Source organism: Lissotriton vulgaris, chromosome 8 (genome assembly GCF_964263255.1).
Source record: "Lissotriton vulgaris chromosome 8, aLisVul1.2, whole genome shotgun sequence".
Classification (NCBI taxonomy): domain Eukaryota; kingdom Metazoa; phylum Chordata; class Amphibia; order Caudata; family Salamandridae; genus Lissotriton; species Lissotriton vulgaris.
Window position 1 is genome coordinate 616380124 of NC_141696.1, and position 25446 is coordinate 616405569.

The 25446-nt window shown below is 39.3% G+C and overlaps 1 long non-coding RNA gene across 1 annotated transcript; it reads right to left on the bottom strand.

Annotated features, from left to right (window-relative positions):
- Positions 1-813: 813 nt before the first annotated feature.
- Positions 814-19984, bottom strand: LOC147697806 (uncharacterized). Its single transcript, XR_015299162.1, has 15 exons — positions 19863-19984; positions 18501-18623; positions 17140-17261; positions 15779-15900; positions 14420-14539; positions 13060-13180; positions 11700-11820; positions 10339-10460; positions 8979-9099; positions 7620-7739; positions 6260-6380; positions 4900-5020; positions 3540-3660; positions 2179-2301; positions 814-938 (listed from the first exon to the last, which is right to left on the bottom strand). It is a non-coding gene; the product is annotated as an uncharacterized LOC147697806 (long non-coding RNA).
- Between the last annotated feature and the right edge of the window lie 5462 nt (positions 19985-25446).

Here is a 25446-nt window from a genome sequence, read left to right on the forward strand (position 1 = left end):
CAAACGTACGTTCATACAAATTCAGAAGTCTCAGAAAGTGCCCCAATTTCTTTCATCTTAACATCTTAGTTTGTAGTAGGGCATCCTGTCTACCCTACTACTCATTTAATTACCAAGATGAATGTATCCTACTGATTAATAGGCAACAGAGTGGCCCTCATGTCAGACAACATCTTGTTTTTGCTTTATGATGTCAGCTTGCTAGGCAACAGAGTAGCCCTCAGGTCAGACAACATTCTTGCTTTAGCTTTATGACGTCAGAGCACCAGTGGACCAATTGTCCTTGTGGAAGCTGACCACACAGGAGGATGAGATTTCAGAAGGTATGCAGTAGGTTACTATCTGTGTTTGTAAGGCAAGTAGGAGGGGAAATGATAAAGGACTCTGAACCACTCAAAGCATAGGGGCCTTTTTGAAAGTGGATGGGGATACAAAAATAGAGATTATCCTTAATACCAATCCGTCTTGAGTATCAGAGTCCATCATACAAAGTGCAGGGGAAGACGTTAAATGAGCTTCCCTCTGTGAGAAGTAAACACTATCGTTCTAAAGTGAGATAGTGCATTTCAAACTCAAATGCAGCAAATTCCCCAAGTGGAACATTGCTAGCACCAGGATCTAAAGCAGGCTTTAGTAGTGTTGAAGGCAGTCAGTTTTTGTTAACTATCATGACCAACACAATGTGAGCCCTATTACTTCCATATTGACAGAAATTATATTCAGGCACAGGCTCCCACTAGAAGATAATGAGGAAATTCAAAAGCTGTGAACGTCTTTTTAATGCCTAAAGGAATGATTGTGAGTTTTACTTACCATATAAATTGGTCAAATGATGCCGTATGCCGGAAGACTTGCTTTTTTTTTTTTTTTTCTTCAGTCTCGGCAAGGCAGAGAAATTCTGTGGTGAAACGCTGCCACTGCTGGCCATTCAGTATAATCTGCAGATGGAAAAGTCCACTGTTAGCACAATTTTTACAAAGGGTAAACAGATCAATACCATGGAGTCTATATTATTGTGAAAATCAACAGCTCATTAGAAAATCAAATCCCAATTTGTAATTTTAACCTCCCATACTTCTTTGAATCCCACGCCTCACTTGCTAACACTCTCTAAACAGCTGTAGCACATACATTAGGACATAGATCTATAGATCTTTTTGCCAGACAAGTGGCAGTGAACCCTTTTCAATTCATTTATGTTAGGATATGGTACACCGATAGCAATTAAGCCAGCTGGTAAGTTGAGAGAGGAAGGGTTATGCTACAGTTAATGGAAATAATAAAAACGATGAATAGAATATTTACCATCCTCATTTTAGCCAAGTCCTACCAGTTCAGCAATAGTAAAGTTGAGACTCTTATGCTCAAACGTACGTTCATACAAATTCAGAAGTCTCAGAAAGTGCCCCAATTTCTTTCATCTTAACATCTTAGTTTGTAGTAGGGCATCCTGTCTACCCTACTACTCATTTAATTACCAAGATGAATGTATCCTACTGATTAATAGGCAACAGAGTGGCCCTCATGTCAGACAACATCTTGTTTTTGCTTTATGATGTCAGCTTGCTAGGCAACAGAGTGGCCCTCAGGTCAGACAACATTCTTGCTTTAGCTTTATGACGTCAGAGCACCAGTGGACCAATTGTCCTTGTGGAAGCTGACCACACAGGAGGATGAGATTTCAGAAGGTATGCAGTAGGTTACTATCTGTGTTTGTAAGGCAAGTAGGAGGGGGAATGATAAAGGACTCTGAACCACTCCAAGCATAGGGGCCTTTTTGAAAGTGGATGGGGATACAAAAATAGAGATTATCCTTAATACCAATCCATCTTGAGTATCAGAGTCCAACATACAAAGTGCAGGGGAAGACGTTAAATGAGCTTCCTTCTGTGAGAAGGAAACACTATCGTTCTAAAGTGAGATAGTGCATTTCAAACTCAAAGGCAGCAAATTCCCCAAGTGGAACATTGCTAGCACTAGGATCTAAAGCAGGCTTTAGTAGTGTTGAAGGCAGTCAGTTTTTGTTAGCTATCATGACCAACACAATGTGATCCATATTACTTCTATATTGAAAGAAAATATATTCAGGCACAGGCTCCCACTAGAAGGTAATGAGGAAATTCAAAAGCTGTGAACGTCTTTTTAATGCCTAAAGGAATGATTGTGAGTTTTACTTACCATATAAATTGGTCAAATGATGCCGTATGCCGGAAGATTTGCTTTTTTTTTTTTTTCTTCAGTCTCGGCAAGGCAGAGAAATTCTGTGGTGAAACGCTGCCACTGCTGGCCATTCAGTATAATCTGCAGATGGAAAAGTCCACTGTTAGCACAATTTTTAAAAGGGTAAACAGATCAATACCATGGAGTCTATATTATTGTGAAAATCAACAGCTCATTAGAAAATCAAATCCCAATTTGTAATTTTAACCTCCCATACTTCTTTGAATCCCACGCCTCACTTGCTAACACTCTCTAAACAACTGTAGCACATACATTAGGACATAGATCTATAGATCTTTTTGCCAGACAAGTGGCAGTGAACCCTTTTCAATTCATTTGTGTTAGGATATGGTACACCGATAGCAATTAAGCCAGCTGATAAGTTGAGAGAGGAAGGGTTATGCTACAGTTAATGGAAATAATAAAAACGATGAATAGATTATTTACCATCCTCATTTTAGCCAATTCCTACCAGTTCAGCAATAGTAAAGTTGAGACTCTTATGCTCAAACGTACGTTCATACAAATTCAGAAGTCTCTGAAAGTGCCCAATTTCTTTCATCTTAACATCTTAGTTTGTAGTAGGGCATCCTGTCTACCCTACTACTCATTTAATTACCAAGATGAATGTATCCTACTGATTAATAGGCAACAGAGTGGCCCTCATGTCAGACAACATCTTGTTTTTGCTTTATGATGTCAGCTTGCTAGGCAACAGAGTGGCCCTCAGGTCAGACAACATTCTTGGTTTAGCTTTATGACTTCAGAGCACCAGTGGACCAATTGTCCTTGTGGAAGCTGACCACACAGGAGGATGAGATTTCAGAAGGTATGCAGTAGGTTACTATCTGTGTTTGTAAGGCAAGTAGGAGGGGGAATGATAAAGGACTCTGAACCACTCAAAGCATAGGGGCCTTTTTGAAAGTGGATGGGGATACAAACATAGAGATTATCCTTTATACCAATCCATCTTGAGTATCAGAGTCCAACATACAAAGTGCAGGGGAAGACGTTAAATGAGCTTCCTTCTGTGAGAAGGAAACACTATCGTTCTAAAGTGAGATAGTGCATTTCAAACTCAAAGGCAGCAAATTCCTCAAGTGGAACATTGCTAGCACCAGGATCTAAAGCAGGCTTTAGTAGTGTTGATGGCAGTCAGTTTTTGTTAGCTATCATGACCAACACAATGTGAGCCATATTACTTCCATATTGACAGAAATTATATTCAGGCACAGGCTCCCACTAGAAGGTAATGAGGAAATTCAAAAGCTGTGAACGTCTTTTTAATGCCTAAAGGAATGATTGTGAGTTTTACTTACCATATAAATTGGTCAAATGATGCCGTATGCCGGAAGATTTGCTTTTTTTTTTTTCTTCAGTCTCGGCAAGGCAGAGAAATTCTGTGGTGAAACGCTGCCACTGCTGGCCATTCAGTATAATCTGCAGATGGAAAAGTCCACTGTTAGTACCATTTTTACAAAGGGTAAACAGATCAATACTATGGAGTCTATATTATTGTGAAAATCAACAGCTCATTAGAAAATCAAATCCCAATTTGTAATTTTAACCTCCCATACTTCTTTGAATCCCACGCCTCACTTGCTAACACTCTCTAAACAACTGTAGCACATACATTAGGACATAGATCTATAGATCTTTTTGCCAGACAAGTGGCAGTGAACCCTTCTCAATTCATTTGTGTTAGGATATGGTACACCGATAGCAATTAAGCCAGCTGATAAGTTGAGAGAGGAAGGGTTATGCTACAGTTAATGGAAATAATAAAAACGATGAATAGATTATTTACCATCCTCATTTTAGCCAATTCCTACCAGTTCAGCAATAGTAAAGTTGAGACTCTTATGCTCAAACGTACGTTCATACAAATTCAGAAGTCTCAGAAAGTGCCCAATTTCTTTCATCTTAACATCTTAGTTTGTAGTAGGGCATCCTGTCTACCCTACTACTCATTTAATTACCAAGATGAATGTATCCTACTGATTAATAGGCAACAGAGTGGCCCTCTTGTCAGACAACATCTTGTTTTTGCTTTATGATGTCAGCTTGCTAGGCAACAGAGTGGCCCTCAGGTCAGACAACATTCTTGGTTTAGCTTTATGACTTCAGAGCACCAGTGGACCAATTGTCCTTGTGGAAGCTGACCACACAGGAGGATGAGATTTCAGAAGGTATGCAGTAGGTTACTATCTGTGTTTGTAAGGCAAGTAGGAGGGGGAATGATAAAGGACTCTGAACCACTCAAAGCATAGGGGCCTTTTTGAAAGTGGATGGGGATACAAAAATAGAGATTATCCTTTATACCAATCCATCTTGAGTATCAGAGTCCAACATACAAAGTGCAGGGGAAGACGTTAAATGAGCTTCCTTCTGTGAGAAGGAAACACTATCGTTCTAAAGTGAGATAGTGCATTTCAAACTCAAAGGCAGCAAATTCTTCAAGTGGAACATTGCTAGCACCAGGATCTAAAGCAGGCTTTAGTAGTGTTGATGGCAGTCAGTTTTTGTTAGCTATCATGACCAACACAATGTGAGCCATATTACTTCCATATTGACAGAAATTATATTCAGGCACAGGCTCCCACTAGAAGGTAATGAGGAAAATCAAAAGCTGTGAACGTCTTTTTAATGCCTAAAGGAATGATTGTGAGTTTTACTTACCATATAAATTGGTCAAATGATGCCGTATGCCGGAAGACTTGCTTTTTTTTTTTTCTTCAGTCTCGGCAAGGCAGAGAAATTCTGTGGTGAAACGCTGCCACTGCTGGCCATTCAGTATTATCTGCAGATGGAAAAGTCCACTGTTAGCACAATTTTTACAAAGGGTAAACAGAGCAATACCATGGAGTCTATATTATTGTGAAAATCAACAGCTCATTAGAAAATCAAATCCCAATTTGTAATTTTAACCTCCCATACTTCTTTGAATCCCACGCCTCACTTGCTAACACTCTCTAAACAGCTGTAGCACATACATTAGGACATAGATCTATAGATCTTTTTGCCAGACAAGTGGCAGTGAACCCTTTTCAATTCATTTATGTTAGGATATGGTACACCGATAGCAATTAAGCCAGCTGGTAAGTTGAGAGAGGAAGGGTTATGCTACAGTTAATGGAAATAATAAAAACGATGAATAGATTATTTACCATCCTCATTTTAGCCAATTCCTACCAGTTCAGCAATAGTAAAGTTGAGACTCTTATGCTCAAACGTACGTTCATACAAATTCAGAAGTCTCAGAAAGTGCCCAATTTCTTTCATCTTAACATCTTAGTTTGTAGTAGGGCATCCTGTCTACCCTACTACTCATTTAATTACCAAGATGAATGTATCCTACTGATTAATAGGCAACAGAGTGGCCCTCTTGTCAGACAACATCTTGTTTTTGCTTTATGATGTCAGCTTGCTAGGCAACAGAGTGGCCCTCAGGTCAGACAACATTCTTGGTTTAGCTTTATGACTTCAGAGCACCAGTGGACCAATTGTCCTTGTGGAAGCTGACCACACAGGAGGATGAGATTTCAGAAGGTATGCAGTAGGTTACTATCTGTGTTTGTAAGGCAAGTAGGAGGGGGAATGATAAAGGACTCTGAACCACTCAAAGCATAGGGGCCTTTTTGAAAGTGGATGGGGATACAAAAATAGAGATTATCCTTTATACCAATCCATCTTGAGTATCAGAGTCCAACATACAAAGTGCAGGGGAAGACGTTAAATGAGCTTCCTTCTGTGAGAAGGAAACACTATCGTTCTAAAGTGAGATAGTGCATTTCAAACTCAAAGGCAGCAAATTCCTCAAGTGGAACATTGCTAGCACCAGGATCTAAAGCAGGCTTTAGTAGTGTTGATGGCAGTCAGTTTTTGTTAGCTATCATGACCAACACAATGTGAGCCATATTACTTCCATATTGACAGAAATTATATTCAGGCACAGGCTCCCACTAGAAGGTAATGAGGAAAATCAAAAGCTGTGAACGTCTTTTTAATGCCTAAAGGAATGATTGTGAGTTTTACTTACCATATAAATTGGTCAAATGATGCCGTATGCCGGAAGACTTGCTTTTTTTTTTTTCTTCAGTCTCGGCAAGGCAGAGAAATTCTGTGGTGAAACGCTGCCACTGCTGGCCATTCAGTATTATCTGCAGATGGAAAAGTCCACTGTTAGCACAATTTTTACAAAGGGTAAACAGAGCAATACCATGGAGTCTATATTATTGTGAAAATCAACAGCTCATTAGAAAATCAAATCCCAATTTGTAATTTTAACCTCCCATACTTCTTTGAATCCCACGCCTCACTTGCTAACACTCTCTAAACAACTGTAGCACATACATTAGGACATAGATCTATAGATCTTTTTGCCAGACAAGTGGCAGTGAACCCTTCTCAATTCATTTGTGTTAAAATATGGTACACCGATAGCAATTAAGCCAGCTGATAAGTTGAGAGAGGAAGGGTTATGCTACAGTTAATGGAAATAATAAAAACGATGAATAGATTATTTACCATCCTCATTTTAGCCAATTCCTACCAGTTCAGCAATAGTAAAGTTGAGACTCTTATGCTCAAACGTACGTTCATACAAATTCAGAAGTCTCAGAAAGTGCCCAATTTCTTTCATCTTAACATCTTAGTTTGTAGTAGGGCATCCTGTCTACCCTACTACTCATTTAATTACCAAGATGAATGTATCCTACTGATTAATAGGCAACAGAGTGGCCCTCATGTCAGACAACATCTTGTTTTTGCTTTATGATGTCAGCTTGCTAGGCAACAGAGTGGCCCTCAGGTCAGACAACATTCTTGCTTTAGCTTTATGACGTCAGAGCACCAGTGGACCAATTGTCCTTGTGGAAGCTGACCACACAGGAGGATGAGATTTCAGAAGGTATGCAGTAGGTTACTATCTGTGTTTGTAAGGCAAGTAGGAGGGGGAATGATAAAGGACTCTGAACCACTCAAAGCATAGGGGCCTTTTTGAAAGTGGATGGGGATACAAAAATAGAGATTATCCTTAATACCAATCCATCTTGAGTATCAGAGTCCAACATACAAAGTGCAGGGGAAGACGTTAAATGAGCTTCCTTCTGTGAGAAGGAAACACTATCGTTCTCAAGTGAGATAGTGCATTTCAAACTCAAAGGCAGCAAATTCCTCAAGTGGAACATTGCTAGCACTAGGATCTAAAGCAGGCTTTAGTAGTGTTGAAGGCAGTCAGTTTTTGTTTGCTATCATGACCAACACAATGTGAGCCATATTACTTCCATATTGACAGAAATTATATTCAGGCATAGGCTCCCACTAGAAGGTAATGAGGAAATTCAAAAGCTGTGAACGTCTTTTTAATGCCTAAAGGAATGATTGTGAGGTTTACTTACCATATAAATTGGTCAAATGATGCCGTATGCCGGAAGATTTGCTTTTTTTTTTTCTTCAGTCTCGGCAAGGCAGAGAAATTCTGTGGTGAAACGCTGCCACTGCTGGCCATTCAGTATAATCTGCAGATGGAAAAGTCCACTGTTAGTACCATTTTTACAAAGGGTAAACAGATCAATACTATGGAGTCTATATTATTGTGAAAATCAACAGCTCATTAGAAAATCAAATCCCAATTTGTAATTTTAACCTCCCATACTTCTTTGAATCCCACGCCTCACTTGCTAACACTCTCTAAACAACTGTAGCACATACATTAGGACATAGATCTATAGATCTTTTTGCCAGACAAGTGGCAGTGAACCCTTCTCAATTCATTTGTGTTAGGATATGGTACACCGATAGCAATTAAGCCAGCTGATAAGTTGAGAGAGGAAGGGTTATGCTACAGTTAATGGAAATAATAAAAACGATGAATAGATTATTTACCATCCTCATTTTAGCCAATTCCTACCAGTTCAGCAATAGTAAAGTTGAGACTCTTATGCTCAAACGTACGTTCATACGAATTCAGAAGTCTCAGAAAGTGCCCAATTTCTTTCATCTTAACATCTTAGTTTGTAGTAGGGCATCCTGTCTACCCTACTACTCATTTAATTACCAAGATGAATGTATCCTACTGATTAATAGGCAACAGAGTGGCCCTCATGTCAGACAACATCTTGTTTTTGCTTTATGATGTCAGCTTGCTAGGCAACAGAGTGGGACTCAGGTCAGACAACATTCTTGCTTTAGCTTTATGACGTCAGAGCACCAGTGGACCAATTGTCCTTGTGGAAGCTGACCACACAGGAGGATGAGATTTCAGAAGGTATGCAGTAGGTTACTATCTGTGTTTGTAAGGCAAGTAGGAGGGGGAATGGTAAAGGACTATGAACCACTCAAAGCATAGGAGCCTTTTTGAAAATGGATGGGGATACAAAAATAGAGATTATCCTTAATACCAATCCATCTTGAGTATCAGAGTCCAACATACAAAGTGCAGGGGAAGACGTTAAATGAGATTCCTTCTGTGAGAAGGAAACACTATCGTTCTCAAGTGAGATAGTGCATTTCAAACTCAAAGGCAGCAAAGTCCTCAAGTGGAACATTGCTAGCACTAGGATCTAAAGCAGGCTTTAGTAGTGTTGAAGGCAGTCAGTTTTTGTTTGCTATCATGACCAACACAATGTGAGCCATATTACTTCCATATTGACAGAAATTATATTCAGGCATAGGCTCCCACTAGAAGGTAATGAGGAAATTCAAAAGCTGTGAACGTCTTTTTAATGCCTAAAGGAATGATTGTGAGGTTTACTTACCATATAAATTGGTCAAATGATGCCGTATGCCGGAAGATTTGCTTTTTTTTTTTTCTTCAGTCTCGGCAAGGCAGAGAAATTCTGTGGTGAAACGCTGCCACTGCTGGCCATTCAGTATAATCTGCAGATGGAAAAGTCCACTGTTAGTACCATTTTTACAAAGGGTAAACAGATCAATACTATGGAGTCTATATTATTGTGAAAATCAACAGCTCATTAGAAAATCAAATCCCAATTTGTAATTTTAACCTCCCATACTTCTTTGAATCCCACGCCTCACTTGCTAACACTCTCTAAACAACTGTAGCACATACATTAGGACATAGATCTATAGATCTTTTTGCCAGACAAGTGGCAGTGAACCCTTCTCAATTCATTTGTGTTAGGATATGGTACACCGATAGCAATTAAGCCAGCTGATAAGTTGAGAGAGGAAGGGTTATGCTACAGTTAATGGAAATAATAAAAACGATGAATAGATTATTTACCATCCTCATTTTAGCCCATTCCTACCAGTTCAGCAATAGTAAAGTTGAGACTCTTATGCTCAAACGTACGTTCATACAAATTCAGAAGTCTCAGAAAGTGCCCAATTTCTTTCATCCTAACATCTTAGTTTGTAGTAGGGCATCCTGTCTACCCTACTACTCATTTAATTACCAAGATGAATGTATCCTACTGATTAATAGGCAACAGAGTGGCCCTCATGTCAGACAACATCTTGTTTTTGCTTTATGATGTCAGCTTGCTAGGCAACAGAGTGGCCCTCAGGTCAGACAACATTCTTGCTTTAGCTTTATGACGTCAGAGCACCAGTGGACCAATTGTCCTTGTGGAAGCTGACCACACAGGAGGATGAGATTTCAGAAGGTATGCAGTAGGTTACTATCTGTGTTTGTAAGGCAAGTAGGAGGGGGAATGATAAAGGACTCTGAACCACTCAAAGCATAGGGGCCTTTTTGAAAGTGGATGGGGATACAAAAATAGAGATTATCCTTAATACCAATCCATCTTGAGTATCAGAGTCCAACATACAAAGTGCAGGGGAAGACGTTAAATGAGCTTCCTTCTGTGAGAAGGAAACACTATCGTTCTCAAGTGAGATAGTGCATTTCAAACTCAAAGGCAGCAAATTCCCCAAGTGGAACATTGCTAGCACTAGGATCTAAAGCAGGCTTTAGTAGTGTTGAAGGCAGTCAGTTTTTGTTAGCTATCATGACCAACACAATGTGATCCATATTACTTCTATATTGAAAGAAAATATATTCAGGCACAGGCTCCCACTAGAAGGTAATGAGGAAATTCAAAAGCTGTGAACGTCTTTTTAATGCCTAAAGGAATGATTGTGAGTTTTACTTACCATATAAATTGGTCAAATGATGCCGTATGCCGGAAGATTTGCTTTTTTTTTTTTTCTTCAGTCTCGGCAAGGCAGAGAAATTCTGTGGTGAAACGCTGCCACTGCTGGCCATTCAGTATAATCTGCAGATGGAAAAGTCCACTGTTAGCACAATTTTTAAAAGGGTAAACAGATCAATACCATGGAGTCTATATTATTGTGAAAATCAACAGCTCATTAGAAAATCAAATCCCAATTTGTAATTTTAACCTCCCATACTTCTTTGAATCCCACGCCTCACTTGCTAACACTCTCTAAACAACTGTAGCACATACATTAGGACATAGATCTATAGATCTTTTTGCCAGACAAGTGGCAGTGAACCCTTCTCAATTCATTTGTGTTAAAATATGGTACACCGATAGCAATTAAGACAGCTGATAAGTTGAGAGAGGAAGGGTTATGCTACAGTTAATGGAAATAATAAAAACGATGAATAGATTATTTACCATCCTCATTTTAGCCAAGTCCTACCAGTTCAGCAATAGTAAAGTTGAGACTCTTATGCTCAAACGTACGTTCATACAAATTCAGAAGTCTCAGAAAGTGCCCCAATTTCTTTCATCTTAACATCTTAGTTTGTAGTAGGGCATCCTGTCTACCCTACTACTCATTTAATTACCAAGATGAATGTATCCTACTGATTAATAGGCAACAGAGTGGCCCTCATGTCAGACAACATCTTCTTTTTGCTTTATGATGTCAGCTTGCTAGGCAACAGAGTGGGACTCAGGTCAGACAACATTCTTGCTTTAGCTTTATGACGTCAGAGCACCAGTGGACCAATTGTCCTTGTGGAAGCTGACCACACAGGAGGATGAGATTTCAGAAGGTATGCAGTAGGTTACTATCTGTGTTTGTAAGGCAAGTAGGAGGGGGAATGGTAAAGGACTATGAACCACTCAAAGCATAGGGGCCTTTTTGAAAGTGGATGGGGATACAAAAATAGAGATTATCCTTAATACCAATCCATCTTGAGTATCAGAGTCCAACATACAAAGTGCAGGGGAAGACGTTAAATGAGCTTCCTTCTGTGAGAAGGAAACACTATCGTTCTCAAGTGAGATAGTGCATTTCAAACTCAAAGGCAGCAAATTCCTCAAGTGGAACATTGCTAGCACTAGGATCTAAAGCAGGCTTTAGTAGTGTTGAAGGCAGTCAGTTTTTGTTTGCTATCATGACCAACACAATGTGAGCCATATTACTTCCATATTGACAGAAATTATATTCAGGCATAGGCTCCCACTAGAAGGTAATGAGGAAATTCAAAAGCTGTGAACGTCTTTTTAATGCCTAAAGGAATGATTGTGAGGTTTACTTACCATATAAATTGGTCAAATGATGCCGTATGCCGGAAGATTTGCTTTTTTTTTTTTCTTCAGTCTCGGCAAGGCAGAGAAATTCTGTGGTGAAACGCTGCCACTGCTGGCCATTCAGTATAATCTGCAGATGGAAAAGTCCACTGTTAGTACCATTTTTACAAAGGGTAAACAGATCAATACTATGGAGTCTATATTATTGTGAAAATCAACAGCTCATTAGAAAATCAAATCCCAATTTGTAATTTTAACCTCCCATACTTCTTTGAATCCCACGCCTCACTTGCTAACACTCTCTAAACAACTGTAGCACATACATTAGGACATAGATCTATAGATCTTTTTGCCAGACAAGTGGCAGTGAACCCTTCTCAATTCATTTGTGTTAGGATATGGTACACCGATAGCAATTAAGCCAGCTGATAAGTTGAGAGAGGAAGGGTTATGCTACAGTTAATGGAAATAATAAAAACGATGAATAGATTATTTACCATCCTCATTTTAGCCAATTCCTACCAGTTCAGCAATAGTAAAGTTGAGACTCTTATGCTCAAACGTACGTTCATACAAATTCAGAAGTCTCAGAAAGTGCCCAATTTCTTTCATCTTAACATCTTAGTTTGTAGTAGGGCATCCTGTCTACCCTACTACTCATTTAATTACCAAGATGAATGTATCCTACTGATTAATAGGCAACAGAGTGGCCCTCATGTCAGACAACATCTTGTTTTTGCTTTATGATGTCAGCTTGCTAGGCAACAGAGTGGCCCTCAGGTCAGACAACATTCTTGCTTTAGCTTTATGACGTCAGAGCACCAGTGGACCAATTGTCCTTGTGGAAGCTGACCACACAGGAGGATGAGATTTCAGAAGGTATGCAGTAGGTTACTATCTGTGTTTGTAAGGCAAGTAGGAGGGGGAATGATAAAGGACTCTGAACCACTCAAAGCATAGGGGCCTTTTTGAAAGTGGATGGGGATACAAAAATAGAGATTATCCTTAATACCAATCCATCTTGAGTATCAGAGTCCAACATACAAAGTGCAGGGGAAGACGTTAAATGAGCTTCCTTCTGTGAGAAGGAAACACTATCGTTCTCAAGTGAGATAGTGCATTTCAAACTCAAAGGCAGCAAATTCCCCAAGTGGAACATTGCTAGCACTAGGATCTAAAGCAGGCTTTAGTAGTGTTGAAGGCAGTCAGTTTTTGTTAGCTATCATGACCAACACAATGTGATCCATATTACTTCTATATTGAAAGAAAATATATTCAGGCACAGGCTCCCACTAGAAGGTAATGAGGAAATTCAAAAGCTGTGAACGTCTTTTTAATGCCTAAAGGAATGATTGTGAGTTTTACTTACCATATAAATTGGTCAAATGATGCCGTATGCCGGAAGATTTGCTTTTTTTTTTTTCTTCAGTCTCGGCAAGGCAGAGAAATTCTGTGGTGAAACGCTGCCACTGCTGGCCATTCAGTATAATCTACAGATGGAAAAGTCCACTGTTAGCACAATTTTTAAAAGGGTAAACAGATCAATACCATGGAGTCTATATTATTGTGAAAATCAACAGCTCATTAGAAAATCAAATCCCAATGTGTAATTTTAACCTCCCATACTTCTTTGAATCCCACGCCTCACTTGCTAACACTCTCTAAACAACTGTAGCACATACATTAGGACATAGATCTATAGATCTTTTTGCCAGACAAGTGGCAGTGAACCCTTCTCAATTCATTTGTGTTAAAATATGGTACACCGATAGCAATTAAGCCAGCTGATAAGTTGAGAGAGGAAGGGTTATGCTACAGTTAATGGAAATAATAAAAACGATGAATAGATTATTTACCATCCTCATTTTAGCCAAGTCCTACCAGTTCAGCAATAGTAAAGTTGAGACTCTTATGCTCAAACGTACGTTCATACAAATTCAGAAGTCTCAGAAAGTGCCCCAATTTCTTTCATCTTAACATCTTAGTTTGTAGTAGGGCATCCTGTCTACCCTACTACTCATTTAATTACCAAGATGAATGTATCCTACTGATTAATAGGCAACAGAGTGGCCCTCATGTCAGACAACATCTTCTTTTTGCTTTATGATGTCAGCTTGCTAGGCAACAGAGTGGGACTCAGGTCAGACAACATTCTTGCTTTAGCTTTATGACGTCAGAGCACCAGTGGACCAATTGTCCTTGTGGAAGCTGACCACACAGGAGGATGAGATTTCAGAAGGTATGCAGTAGGTTACTATCTGTGTTTGTAAGGCAAGTAGGAGGGGGAATGGTAAAGGACTATGAACCACTCAAAGCATAGGGGCCTTTTTGAAAGTGGATGGGGATACAAAAATAGAGATTATCCTTAATACCAATCCATCTTGAGTATCAGAGTCCAACATACAAAGTGCAGGGGAAGACGTTAAATGAGCTTCCTTCTGTGAGAAGGAAACACTATCGTTCTCAAGTGAGATAGTGCATTTCAAACTCAAAGGCAGCAAATTCCTCAAGTGGAACATTGCTAGCACTAGGATCTAAAGCAGGCTTTAGTAGTGTTGAAGGCAGTCAGTTTTTGTTTGCTATCATGACCAACACAATGTGAGCCATATTACTTCCATATTGACAGAAATTATATTCAGGCATAGGCTCCCACTAGAAGGTAATGAGGAAATTCAAAAGCTGTGAACGTCTTTTTAATGCCTAAAGGAATGATTGTGAGGTTTACTTACCATATAAATTGGTCAAATGATGCCGTATGCCGGAAGATTTGCTTTTTTTTTTTCTTCAGTCTCGGCAAGGCAGAGAAATTCTGTGGTGAAACGCTGCCACTGCTGGCCATTCAGTATAATCTGCAGATGGAAAAGTCCACTGTTAGTACCATTTTTACAAAGGGTAAACAGATCAATACTATGGAGTCTATATTATTGTGAAAATCAACAGCTCATTAGAAAATCAAATCCCAATTTGTAATTTCAACCTCCCATACTTCTTTGAATCCCACGCCTCACTTGCTAACACTCTCTAAACAACTGTAGCACATACATTAGGACATAGATCTATAGATCTTTTTGCCAGACAAGTGGCAGTGAACCCTTCTCAATTCATTTGTGTTAGGATATGGTACACCGATAGCAATTAAGCCAGCTGATAAGTTGAGAGAGGAAGGGTTATGCTACAGTTAATGGAAATAATAAAAACGATGAATAGATTATTTACCATCCTCATTTTAGCCAAGTCCTACCAGTTCAGCAATAGTAAAGTTGAGACTCTTATGCTCAAACGTACGTTCATACAAATTCAGAAGTCTCAGAAAGTGCCCCAATTTCTTTCATCTTAACATCTTAGTTTGTAGTAGGGCATCCTGTCTACCCTACTACTCATTTAATTACCAAGATGAATGTATCCTACTGATTAATAGGCAACAGAGTGGCCCTCATGTCAGACAACATCTTGTTTTTGCTTTATGATGTCAGCTTGCTAGGCAACAGAGTGGCCCTCAGGTCAGACAACATTCTTGCTTTAGCTTTATGACGTCAGAGCACCAGTGGACCAATTGTCCTTGTGGAAGCTGACCACACAGGAGGATGAGATTTCAGAAGGTATGCAGTAGGTTACTATCTGTGTTTGTAAGGCAAGTAGGAGGGGGAATGATAAAGGACTCTGAACCACTCAAAGCATAGGGGCCTTTTTGAAAGTGGATGGGGATACAAAAATAGAGATTATCCTTAATACCAATCCATCTTGAGTATCAGAGTCCAACATACAAAGTGCAGGGGAAGACGTTAAATGAGCTTCCTTCTGTGAGAAGGAAACACTATCGTTCTCAAGTGAGATAGTGCATTTCAAACTCAAAGGCAGCAAATTCCCCAAGTGGAACATTCTAGCACTAGGATCTAAATCAGGCTTTAGTAGTGTTGAAGGCAGTCAGTTTTTGTTAGCTATCATGACCAACACAATGTGATCCATATTACTTCTATATTGAAAGAAAATATATTCAGGCACAGGCTCCCACTAGAAGGTAATGAGGAAATTCAAAAGCTGTGAACGTCTTTTTAATGCCTAAAGGAATGATTGTGAGTTTTACTTACCATATAAATTGGTCAAATGATGCCGTATGCCGGAAGATTTGCTTTTTTTTTTTTTCTTCAGTCTCGGCAAGGCAGAGAAATTCTGTGGTGAAACGCTGCCACTGCTGGCCATTCAGTATAATCTGCAGATGGAAAAGTCCACTGTTAGCACAATTTGTAAAAGGGTAAACAGATCAATACCATGGAGTCTATATTATTGTGAAAATCAACAGCTCATTAGAAAATCAAATCCCAATTTGTAATTTTAACCTCCCATACTTCTTTGAATCCCACGCCTCACTTGCTAACACTCTCTAAACAACTGTAGCACATACATTAGGACATAGATCTATAGATCTTTTTGCCAGACAAGTGGCAGTGAACCCTTCTCAATTCATTTGTGTTAAAATATGGTACACCGATAGCAATTAAGCCAGCTGATAAGTTGAGAGAGGAAGGGTTATGCTACAGTTAATGGAAATAATAAAAACGATGAATAGAATATTTACCATCCTCATTTTAGCCAATTCCTACCAGTTCAGCATTAGCAAAGTTGAGACTCTTATGCTCAAACGTACGTTCATACAAATTCAGAAGTCTCAGAAAGTGCCTCAATTTCTTTCATCTTAACATCTTAGTTTGTAGTAGGGCATCCTGTCTACCCTACTACTCATTTAATTACCAAGATGAATGTATCCTACTGATTAATAGGCAACAGAGTGGCCCTCATGTCAGACAACATCTTGTTTTTGCTTTATGATGTCAGCTTGCTAGGCAACAGAGTGGCCCTCAGGTCAGACAACATTCTTGCTTTAGCTTTATGACGTCAGAGCACCAGTGGACCAATTGTCCTTGTGGAAGCTGACCACACAGGAGGATGAGATTTCAGAAGGTATGCAGTAGGTTACTATCTGTGTTTGTAAGGCAAGTAGGAGGGGAAATGATAAAGGACTCTGAACCACTCAAAGCATAGGGGCCTTTTTGAAAGTGGATGGGGATACAAAAATAGAGATTATCCTTAATACCAATCCGTCTTGAGTATCAGAGTCCATCATACAAAGTGCAGGGGAAGACGTTAAATGAGCTTCCCTCTGTGAGAAGTAAACACTATCGTTCTAAAGTGAGATAGTGCATTTCAAACTCAAATGCAGCAAATTCCCCAAGTGGAACATTGCTAGCATCAGGATCTAAAGCAGGCTTTAGTAGTGTTGAAGGCAGTCAGTTTTTGTTAACTATCATGACCAACACAATGTGAGCCCTATTACTTCCATATTGACAGAAATTATATTCAGGCACAGGCTCCCACTAGAAGGTAATGAGGAAATTCAAAAGCTGTGAACGTCTTTTTAATGCCTAAAGGAATGATTGTGAGTTTTACTTACCATATAAATTGGTCAAATGATGCAGTATGCCGGAAGATTTGCTTTTTTTTTTTTTCTTCAGTCTCGGCAAGGCAGAGAAATTCTGTGGTGAAACGCTGCCACTGCTGGCCATTCAGTATAATCTGCAGATGGAAAAGTCCACTGTTAGCACAATTTTTACAAAGGGTAAACAGATCAATACCATGGAGTCTATATTATTGTGAAAATCAACAGCTCATTAGAAAATCAAATCCCAATTTGTAATTTTAACCTCCCATACTTCTTTGAATCCCACGCCTCACTTGCTAACACTCTCTAAACAACTGTAGCACATACATTAGGACATAGATCTATAGATCTTTTTCCCAGACAAGTGGCAGTGAACCCTTCTCAATTCATTTGTGTTAGGATATGGTACACCGATAGCAATTAAGCCAGCTGATAAGTTGAGAGAGGAAGGGTTATGCTACAGTTAATGGAAATAATAAAAACGATGAATAGATTATTTACCATCCTCATTTTAGCCAATTCCTACCAGTTCAGCAATAGTAAAGTTGAGACTCTTATGCTCAAACGTACGTTCATACAAATTCAGAAGTCTCAGAAAGTGCCCAATTTCTTTCATCTTAACATCTTAGTTTGTAGTAGGGCATCCTGTCTACCCTACTACTCATTTAATTACCAAGATGAATGTATCCTACTGATTAATAGGCAACAGAGTGGCCCTCATGTCAGACAACATCTTGTTTTTGCTTTATGATGTCAGCTTGCTAGGCAACAGAGTGGCCCTCAGGTCAGACAACATTCTTGGTTTAGCTTTATTACTTCAGAGCACCAGTGGACCAATTGTCCTTGTGGAAGCTGACCACACAGGAGGATGAGATTTCAGAAGGTATGCAGTAGGTTACTATCTGTGTTTGTAAGGCAAGTAGGAGGGGGAATGATAAAGGACTCTGAACCACTCAAAGCATAGGGGCCTTTTTGAAAGTGGATGGGGATACAAAAATAGAGATTATCCTTTATACCAATCCATCTTGAGTATCAGAGTCCAACATACAAAGTGCAGGGGAAGACGTTAAATGAGCTTCCTTCTGTGAGAAGGAAACACTATCGTTCTAAAGTGAGATAGTGCATTTCAAACTCAAAGGCAGCAAATTCCTCAAGTGGAACATTGCTAGCACCAGGATCTAAAGCAGGCTTTAGTAGTGTTGATGGCAGTCAGTTTTTGTTAGCTATCATGACCAACACAATGTGAGCCATATTACTTCCATATTGACAGAAATTATATTCAGGCACAGGCTCCCACTAGAAGGTAATGAGGAAATTCAAAAGCTGTGAACGTCTTTTTAATGCCTAAAGGAATGATTGTGAGTTTTACTTACCATATAAATTGGTCAAATGATGCCGTATGCCGGAAGACTTGCTTTTTTTTTTTTTTCTTCAGTCTCGGCAAGGCAGAGAAATTCTGTGGTGAAACGCTGCCACTGCTGGCCATTCAGTATTATCTGCAGATGGAAAAGTCCACTGTTAGCACAATTTTTACAAAGGGTAAACAGATCAATACCATGGAGTCTATATTATTGTGAAAATCAACAGCTCATTAGAAAATCAAATCCCAATTTGTAATTTTAACCTCCCATACTTCTTTGAATCCCACGCCTCACTTGCTAACACTCTCTAAACAACTGTAGCACATACATTAGGACATAGATCTATAGATCTTTTTCCCAGACAAGTGGCAGTGAACCCTTCTCAATTCATTTGTGTTAGGATATGGTACACCGATAGCAATTAAGCCAGCTGATAAGTTGAGAGAGGAAGGGTTATGCTACAGTTAATGGAAATAATAAAAACGATGAATAGATTATTTACCATCCTCATTTTAGCCAATTCCTACCAGTTCAGCAATAGTAAAGTTGAGACTCTTATGCTCAAACGTACGTTCATACAAATTCAGAAGTCTCAGAAAGTGCCCAATTTCTTTCATCTTAACATCTTAGTTTGTAGTAGGGCATCCTGTCTACCCTACTACTCATTTAATTACCAAGATGAATGTATCCTACTGATTAATAGGCAACAGAGTGGCCCTCATGTCAGACAACATCTTGTTTTTGCTTTATGATGTCAGCTTGCTAGGCAACAGAGTGGCCCTCAGGTCAGACAACATTCTTGGTTTAGCTTTATGACTTCAGAGCACCAGTGGACCAATTGTCCTTGTGGAAGCTGACCACACAGGAGGATGAGATTTCAGAAGGTATGCAGTAGGTTACTATCTGTGTTTGTAAGGCAAGTAGGAGGGGGAATGATAAAGGACTCTGAACCACTCAAAGCATAGGGGCCTTTTTGAAAGTGGATGGGGATACAAAAATAGAGATTATCCTTTATACCAATCCATCTTGAGTATCAGAGTCCAACATACAAAGTGCAGGGGAAGACGTTAAATGAGCTTCCTTCTGTGAGAAGGAAACACTATCGTTCTAAAGTGAGATAGTGCATTTCAAACTCAAAGGCAGCAAATTCCTCAAGTGGAACATTGCTAGCACCAGGATCTAAAGCAGGCTTTAGTAGTGTTGATGGCAGTCAGTTTTTGTTAGCTATCATGACCAACACAATGTGAGCCATATTACTTCCATATTGACAGAAATTATATTCAGGCACAGGCTCCCACTAGAAGGTAATGAGGAAATTCAAAAGCTGTGAACGTCTTTTTAATGCCTAAAGGAATGATTGTGAGTTTTACTTACCATATAAATTGGTCAAATGATGCCGTATGCCGGAAGACTTGCTTTTTTTTTTTTTCTTCAGTCTCGGCAAGGCAGAGAAATTCTGTGGTGAAACGCTGCCACTGCTGGCCATTCAGTATTATCTGCAGATGGAAAAGTCCACTGTTAGCACAATTTTTACAAAGGGTAAACAGATCAATACCATGGAGTCTATATTATTGTGAAAATCAACAGCTCATTAGAAAATCAAATCCCAATTTGTAATTTTAACCTCCCATACTTCTTTGAATCCCACGCCTCACTTGCTAACACTCTCTAAACAACTGTAGCACATAGATTAGGACATAGATCTATAGATCTTTTTCCCAGACAAGTGGCAGTGAACCCTTCTCAATTCATTTGTGTTAGGATATGGTACACCGATAGCAATTAAGCCAGCTGATAAGTTGAGAGAGGAAGGGTTATGCTACAGTTAATGGAAATAATAAAAACGATGAAAGAATATTTACCATCCTCATTTTAGCCAATTCCTACCAGTTCAGCATTAGTAAAGTTGAGACTCTTATGCTCAAACGTACGTTCATACAAATTCAGAAGTGTCAGAAAGTGCCCCAATTTCTTTCATCTTAACATCTTAGTTTGTAGTAGGGCATCCTGTCTACCCTTCTACTCATTTAATTACAAAGATGAATGTATCCTACTGATTAATAGGCAACAGAGTGGCCCTCATGTCAGACAACATCTTCTTTTTGCTTTATGATGTCAGCTTGCTAGGCAACAGAGTGGCCCTCAGGTCAGACAACATTCTTGCTTTAGCTTTATGACGTCAGAGCACCAGTGGACCAATTGTCCTTGTGGAAGCTGACCACACAGGAGGATGAGATTTCAGAAGGTATGCAGTAGGTTACTATCTGTAGTTGTAAGGCAAGTAGGAGGGGGAATGGTAAAGGACTATGAACCACTGAAAGCATAGGGGCCTTTTTGAAAGTGGATGGGGATACAAAAATAGAGATTATCCTTTATACCAATCCATCTTGAGTATCAGAGTCCAACATACAAAGTGCAGGGGAAGACGTTAAATGAGCTTCCTTCAGTGAGAAGGAAACACTATCGTTCTCAAGTGAGATAGTGCATTTCAAACTCAAAGGCAGCAAATTCCTCAAGTGGAACATTGCTAGCACCAGGATCTAAAGCAGGCTTTAGTAGTGTTGAAGGCAGTCAGTTTTTGTTAACTATCATGACCAACACAATGTGAGCCATATTACTTCCATATTGACAGAAATTATATTCAGGCACAGGCTCCCACTAGAAGGTAATGAGGAAATTCAAAAGCTGTGAACGTCTTTTTAATGCCTAAAGGAATGATTGTGAGTTTTACTTACCATATAAATTGGTCAAATGATGCCGTATGCCGGAAGACTTGCTTTTTTTTTTCTTCAGTCTCGGCAAGGCAGAGAAATTCTGTGGTGAAACGCTGCCACTGCTGGCCATTCAGTATTATCTGCAGATGGAAAAGTCCACTGTTAGCACAATTTTTACAAAGGGTAAACAGATCAATACCATGGAGTCTATATTATTGTGAAAATCAACAGCTCATTAGAAAATCAAATCCCAATTTGTAATTTTAACCTCCCATACTTCTTTGAATCCCACGCCTCACTTGCTAACACTCTCTAAACAACTGTAGCACATACATTAGGACATAGATCTATAGATCTTTTTGCAAGACAAGTGGCAGTGAACCCTTCTCAATTCATTTGTGTTAGGATATGGTACACCGATAGCAATTAAGCCAGCTGATAAGTTGAGAGAGGAAGGGTTATGCTACAGTTAATGGAAATAATAAAAACGATGAATAGATTATTTACCATCCTCATTTTAGCCAATTCCTACCAGTTCAGCAATAGTAAAGTTGAGACTCTTATGCTCAAACGTACGTTCATACAAATTCAGAAGTCTCAGAAAGTGTCCCAATTTCTTTCATCTTAACATCTTAGTTTGTAGTAGGGCATCCTGTCTACCCTACTACTCATTTAATTACCAAGATGAATGTATCCTACTGATTAATAGGCAACAGAGTGGCCCTCATGTCAGACAACATCTTGTTTTTGCTTTATGATGTCAGCTTGCTAGGCAACAGAGTGGCCCTCAGGTCAGACAACATTCTTGCTTTAGCTTTATGACGTCAGAGCACCAGTGGACCAATTGTCCTTGTGGAAGCTGACCACACAGGTGGATGAGATTTCAGAAGGTATGCAGTCGGTTACTATCTGTGTTTGTAAGGCAAGTAGGAGGGGGAATGATAAAGGACTCTGAACCACTCAAAGCGTAGGGGCCTTTTTGAAAGTGGATGGGGATACAAAAATAGAGATTATCCTTAATACCAATCCGTCTTGAGTATCAGAGTCCATCATACAAAGTGCAGGGGAAGACGTTAAATGAGCTTCCTTCTGTGAGAAGGAAACACTATCGTTCTCAAGTGAGATAGTGCATTTCAAACTCAAAGGCAGCAAATTCCTCAAGTGGAACATTGCTAGCACTAGGATCTAAAGCAGGCTTTAGTAGTGTTGAAGGCAGTCAGTTTTTGTTAGCTATCATGACCAACACAATGTGATCCATATTACTTCTATATTGAAAGAAAATATATTCAGGCACAGGCTCCCACTAGAAGGTAATGAGGAAATTCAAAAGCTGTGAACGTCTTTTTAATGCCTAAAGGAATGATTGTGAGTTTTACTTACCATATAAATTGGTCAAATGATGCCGTATGCCGGAAGACTTGCTTTTTTTTTTTTCTTCAGTCTCGGCAAGGCAGAGAAATTCTGTGGTGAAACGCTGCCACTGCTGGCCATTCAGTATTATCTGCAGATGGAAAAGTCCACTGTTAGCACAATTTTTACAAAGGGTAAACAGATCAATACCATGGAGTCTATATTATTGTGAAAATCAACAGCTCATTAGAAAATCAAATCCCAATTTGTAATTTTAACCTTCCATACTTCTTTGAATCCCACGCCTCACTTGCTAACACTCTCTAAACAACTGTAGCACATACATTAGGACATAGATTTATAGATCTTTTTGCCAGACAAGTGGCAGTGAACCCTTCTCAATTCATTTGTGTTAGGATATGGTACACCGATAGCAATTAAGCCAGCTGATAAGTTGAGAGAGGAAGGGTTATGCTACAGTTAATGGAAATAATAAAAACGATGAATAGATTATTTACCATCCTCATTTTAGCCAATTCCTACCAATTCAGCAATAGTAAAGTTGAGACTCTTATGCTCAAACGTACGTTCATACAAATTCAGAAGTCTCAGAAAGTGCCCCAATTTCTTTCATATTAACATCTTAGTTTGTAGTAGGGCATCCTGTCTACCCTACTACTCATTTAATTACCAAGATGAATGTATCATACTGATTAATAGGCAACAGAGTGGCCCTCATGTCAGACAACATCTTCTTTTTGCTTTATGATGTCAGCTTGCTAGGCAACAGAGTGGCCCTCAGGTCAGACAACATTCTTGCTTAAGCTTTATGACGTCAGAGCACCAGTGGACCAATTGTCCTTGTGGAAGCTGACCACACAGGAGGATGAGATTTCAGAAGGTATGCAGTAGGTTACTATCTGTGTTTGTAAGGCAAGTAGGAGGGGGAATGGTAAAGGACTATGAACCACTCAAAGCATAGGGGCCTTTTTGAAAGTGGATGGGGATACAAAAATAGAGATTATCCTTAATACTAATCCATCTTGAGTATCAGAGTCCAACATACAAAGTGCAGGGGAAGACGTTAAATGAGCTTCCTTCTGTGAGAAGGAAACACTATCGTTCTCAAGTGAGATAGTGCATTTCAAACTCAAAGGCAGCAAATTCCTCAAGTGGAACATTGCTAGCACTAGGATCTAAAGCAGGCTTTAGTAGTGTTGAAGGCAGTCAGTTTTTGTTTGCTATCATGACCAACACAATGTGAGCCATATTACTTCCATATTGACAGAAATTATATTCAGGCATAGGCTCCCACTAGAAGGTAATGAGGAAATTCAAAAGCTGTGAACGTCTTTTTAATGCCTAAAGGAATGATTGTGAGGTTTACTTACCATATAAATTGGTCAAATGATGCCGTATGCCGGAAGATTTGCTTTTTTTTTTTTCTTCAGTCTCGGCAAGGCAGAGAAATTCTGTGGTGAAACGCTGCCACTGCTGGCCATTCAGTATAATCTGCAGATGGAAAAGTCCGCTGTCAGTACCATTTTTACAAAGGGTAAACAGATCAATACTATGGAGTCTATATTATTGTGAAAATCAACAGCTCATTAGAAAATCAAATCCCAATTTGTAATTTTAACCTCCCATACTTCTTTGAATCCCACGCCTCACTTGCTAACACTCTCTAAACAACTGTAGCACATACATTAGGACATAGATCTATAGATCTTTTTCCCAGACAAGTGGCAGTGAACCCTTCTCAATTCATTTGTGTTAGGATATGGTACACCGATAGCAATTAAGCCAGCTGATAAGTTGAGAGAGGAAGGGTTATGATACAGTTAATGGAAATAATAAAAACGATGAATAGATTATTTACCATCCTCATTTTAGCCAATTCCTACCAGTTCAGCAATAGTAAAGTTGAGACTCTTATGCTCAAACGTACGTTCATACAAATTCAGAAGTCTCAGAAAGTGCCCCAATTTCTTTCATCTTAACATCTTAGTTTGTAGTAGGGCATCCTGTCTACCCTACTACTCATTTAATTACCAAGATGAATGTATCCTACTGATTAATAGGCAACAGAGTGGCCCTCATGTCAGACAACATCTTGTTTTTGCTTTATGATGTCAGCTTGCTAGGCAACAGAGTGGCCCTCAGGTCAGACAACATTCTTGCTTTAGCTTTATGACGTCAGAGCACCAGTGGACCAATTGTCCTTGTGGAAGCTGACCACACAGGAGGATGAGATTTCAGAAGGTATGCAGTAGGTTACTATCTGTGTTTGTAAGGCAAGTAGGAGGGGGAATGATAAAGGACTCTGAACCACTCAAAGCATAGGGGCCTTTTTGAAAGTGGATGGGGATACAAAAATAGAGATGATCCTTAATACCAATCCGTCTTGAGTATCAGAGTCCATCATACAAAGTGCAGGGGAAGACGTTAAATGAGCTTCCTTCTGTGAGAAGGAAACACTATCGTTCTCAAGTGAGATAGTGCATTTCAAACTCAAAGGCAGCAAATTCCTCAAGTGGAACATTGCTAGCACTAGGATCTAAAGCAGGCTTTAGTAGTGTTGAAGGCAGTCAGTTTTTGTTAGCTATCATGACCAACACAATGTGATCCATATTACTTCTATATTGAAAGAAAATATATTCAGGCACAGGCTCCCACTAGAAGGTAATGAGGAAATTCAAAAGCTGTGAACGTCTTTTTAATGCCTAAAGGAATGATTGTGAGTTTTACTTACCATATAAATTGGTCAAATGATGCCGTATGCCGGAAGATTTGCTTTTTTTTTTTTCTTCAGTCTCGGCAAGGCAGAGAAATTCTGTGGTGAAACGCTGCCACTGCTGGCCATTCAGTATAATCTGCAGATGGAAAAGTCCACT